The sequence below is a fragment of the Neoarius graeffei genome, chromosome 15 (genome assembly GCF_027579695.1).
Source record: "Neoarius graeffei isolate fNeoGra1 chromosome 15, fNeoGra1.pri, whole genome shotgun sequence".
Classification (NCBI taxonomy): domain Eukaryota; kingdom Metazoa; phylum Chordata; class Actinopteri; order Siluriformes; family Ariidae; genus Neoarius; species Neoarius graeffei.
Window position 1 is genome coordinate 47,485,194 of NC_083583.1, and position 4,602 is coordinate 47,489,795.

Sequence of the window (4,602 nt, forward strand, 5' to 3'; positions counted from 1 at the left end):
GAATGCACCTTTATCTGGGAAACAACAGGAAGATACACTGAAGACAGTGATGGTCGCTGAAATCTGACTTAGGAACTGACAGCAGCTACTACTTTTAGAACCTGAAAATAACATTTCTTTTTGATTTGGAACTACTGTAGGTTGTCCTGTATCAATGTGCTATAACCGACAATCCCAGAATATATTGAGGCAACTTACTAAACATTAAAATTAAATGACTGATTTATTATACACTTGTATGGGTGTATACAAAAATACATTGAATTAAATATTAGGAAAATATGTTGCTGACAGAATTTCAGATATAATAACAACAACAGACAAGTAATAAGTAATATAGTACTGCTGTAGATTAGTATATTACAATTTGTTAATAAATTACAACCTGTGTATTCCATCACTGCACATTTTCACATTTAATCTTGGTTCAACATGTTGACAAACCCAGGCAACCCTGCAGCTTGGTAGCTTCTGACCAGCTCCCAGCTGCCAAAGCACTGGCCTTTAACTGGTCAAGCTGGTAGACTATTGTATATTCAGCATTATATTCAGCTTCCTTATTACTGACTGACCAGTAAATGATTGAGATTTTCTTAAAACTAACTTGTCTAGGGCAGCACGGTGGTGTAGTGGTTAGCACTGTTACGTCACAGCAAGAAGGTTCTGGGTTTGAGCCTAGTGGTTGATGGGCGCCTTTCTGTGTGGAGTCTGCATGTTTAGTCCAAAGACGTGCAAGTTAGACTAATTAGAGTCTAACTTGCATAAGAGTACACTTATGCACCCCCAGTGGCTGGATTAGACTAATTAATCCAGCCACTGGGGGTGCATAAGCGTACTCTTGGTGCCGGTCCCAAGCCCGGATAAATTGGAGAGGGTTGCGTCAGGATGGGCATCCGGTGTAAAACTGTGCCAAATCTAACATGCAGAATGAAAAGAGAAATACCATACCGGATCAGTCGGGGCCCGGGCTAACAACGACCGCCTCTGGTACTGTTGGTCAACAGGGTGCCGGTGGAAAGTGTGCTACTGTTGCGCCAAAATGGAGGAGAAAGAGAGGGGGGAGGTGTGTTAGGAGAGAGCGTGAAAGATGGAAGGGAAGGAGCTTAGAATTGAGGGTAGGAACACTGAATGTGGGAACATTGACTGGCAGAGCGAGAGAGTTAGCAGGTATGATGGAAAGAAGGAAGTTGGACATTTTGTGTGTGCAGGAGATGAGGTGGAAAGGAAGCAAGGCCAAGAACATCGGAGATGGATGCAAGTTGTTTTATTATGGAGAGGATGGAAAGAGAAATGGTGTTGGTATTGTTTTGAGGGGAGAGTTGGTCAACAGTGTGATTGATGTGAAGAGGGTGTCAGATAGAGTGATTGGCATGAAGTTGGAGATTCAAGGAGTGGTAATCAATGTTGTGTGTGCGTACGCCCCATAGGTTGGATGTGAGAATGAAGAGAAAGAGTCTTTCTGGGAAAAGATGGATGAAGTGATAGAAAGTATACCGAGGGAGGAGCGCGTGCTGATAGGAGCAGATTTCAACGGACATGTTGGCGAGGGAAACAGAGGAGATGAGGACGTGATGGGCAGATATGGTGTAAGAGAGAGAAATGTGGAAGGGCAGAGAGATGAGGAAAGCAGGTGGTTATACAGAGAAACGAGACAGAAGGCAAAAAGAGCTGTAGCAAAGGCGAAAGCAGATGCATACCAGGAGTTGTATGAAAGACTGGAGACCAAAGAAGGAGAGAAAGACCTGTACAGACTAGCTAGGCAGAGAAACAGGGAAGCGAGGGATGTACAGCAGGTAAGAGTGATGAAAGATGTAAATGGAAATGTGCTGACAAACAAAGAGAGTGTATTAAGAAGGTGGAAAGAGTACTTTGAGGATTTATTAAATGAGGAGAATCCAAGAGAGAAAAAGTCAGATTCACTGGAGACAGCAAATCAGGAAGCAGAGTTGGTTAGTAAGGATGAGTTGAGGGCAGCCATGAAAAGAATGAAGACTGGGAAAGCAGTCGGACCAGATGGTATCCCGATTGAGGCTTGGAGATGTTTGGGTGAGACGGCTGTGGAGTTCCTAACGAGATTGTTTAATAAGATCCTAGAGAATGAGAAAATGCCAAATGAATGGAGAAAGAGTGTGCTAGTCCCAATATACAAGAATAAGGGAGATGTACAGAGCTGCAGTAATTACAGAGGAATAAAATTGATGAGCCACACCATGAAGCTATGGGAAAGGGTATTGGAGGTGAGATTGAGAAGAGAGGTAGCAATCTGTGAACAGCAGTACGGGTTTATGCCAAGGAAGAGCACATTGGATGCAATTTTTGCTCTAAGAATGTTAATGGAGAAGTACAGAGAAGGCCAGAGAAAGCTACATTGTGTGTTTGTAGACCTGGAGAAAGCATATGATAGAGTGCCAAGAAATGAGTTATGGTATTGTATGAGAAAGAGTGGAGTGAATGAGAAGTATATTAGAGTGGTGCAAGACATGTATGAGAACAGTGAAACAGCAGTGAGGTGTGCAGTTGGAACGACTGAATGGTTCAAGGTGAAGGTGGGACTCCATCAAGGATCTGCTTTGAGTCCTTTCTTGTTTGCCATAGTGATGGACAGCTTGACGGACGAAGTGAGGCAAGAGTCACCATGGAACATGATGTTTGCGGATGATATTGTGATATGTGGTGAAAGTAGAAAGGAGGTTGAGTTGGGTTTGGAGAGATGGAGGTATGCATTGGAATGAAGAGGAATGAAGGTGAGCAGTAGCAAAACAGAATACATGTGCATCACTGAGAATAGGGATGAGAGTGTAGTGAAGATGCAAGGAGCAGACGTAAAGAAAGTTGGTGAATTCAAGTACCTGGGGTCAACTGTGCAGGAAAATGGGGGCTGCAATAGTGAGGTGAGAAAGAGAGTGCAGGCAGGGTGGAGCAGTTGGAGAAGGATTTCGGGAGTCATTTGTGATAGGAAAGTCCCAGCAAAAGTGAAAGGTAAGATGTATAAGAGAGTAGTGAGACCAGCTGTGATGTCTGGATTGGAGACCGTACCCTTAACGAAGAGACAGGAGGCAAAGTTGGAGGTGGCAGAGTTGAGGATGTTAAGGTTTGCGACGGGAGTGACAAGGTTGGACAGGATAAGGAACGAGCACATCAGAGGGACAGCACATGTAGAGAGCTTGGGAATTAAGCTAAGAGAGATGAGACTGAGATGGTATGGGCACATCCTGAGAAGAAATGCAGAGCATGTTGGAAGGAGAATGTTGAGGATGGAGCTGCCAGGCAAACGAAAATGAGGAAGGCCAAAGAGGAGATACATGGATGTGGTGAGAGAGGACATGAAAGTGGCAGGTGTGGTAGAGAAGGATACAGAAGACAGGGAGCAATGGAGACGAAAGATCCGCTGTGGCGAACCCTAATCAGGAGCAGCCAAAAGAAGAAGAAGACATGCAAGTTAGACTAATTGGTGGCTCTAAATTGCTCATAGGTGTGAACGGTTGTTTGTCTCTGTGTGTCAGCCCTGCAATGATCTGGTGACTTGTCCAGGGTGTACCTTGCCTTTCGTCCATAGTCAGCTGGGATAGGCTCCAGCTTGCCTGTGACACTGCACAGGATAAGCAGTTACAGATAACTTGTCTATTAGTATTAGTCATTCTGAAACTGTTTTGTAGCAGCTGACAAAGATGATCGACCAGATTGACTAAACTGGCCTGTGTTTTGAGAGCTGGTAGCTGGTCAGACTAAACTGGATATTATATATATATATATATATATATATCATCTCATTATCTCTAGCCGCTTTATCCTGTTCTACAGGGTCGCAGGCAAGCTGGAGCCTATCCCAACTGACTACGGGTGAAAGGCGGGGTACACCCTGGACAAGTCACCAGGTCATCACAGGGCTGACACATAGACACAGACAACCATTCACACTCACATTCACACCTACGCTCAATTTAGAGTCACCAGTTAACCTAACCTGCATGTCTTTGGACTGTGGGGGAAACCGGAGCACCCGGAGGAAACCCACGCAGACACGGGGAGAACATGCAAACTCCACACAGAAAGGCCCTCACCGGCCACGGGGCTCGAACCCGGACCTTCTTGGTGTGAGGCGACAGTGCTAACCACTACACCACCGTGCCGCCCATATATATATCTCATCTCATTATCTCTAGCCGCTTTATCCTGTTCTACAGGGTCGCAGGCAAGCTGGAGCCTATCCCAGCTGACTACGGGCGAAAGGCGGGGTACACCCTGGACAAGTCGCCAGGTCATCACAGGGCTGACACATAGACACAGACAACCATTCACACTCACATTCACACCTACGGTCAATTTAGAGCCACCAATGAGCCTAACCTGCATGTCTTTGGACTGTGGGGGAAACCGGAGCACCCGGAGGAAACCCACACAGACACGGGGAGAACATGCAAACTCCACACAGAAAGGCTCTCGCCAGCCACGGGGCTCGAACCCGGACCTTCTTGGTGTGAGGCGACAGTGCTAACCACTTCACCACCGTGCCGCCTCTCTCTCTCTCTCTCTATATATATATATATATATATATATATAAATAAAATTTTAAAATCCCAACAGTATTGTCATTTATCTTCT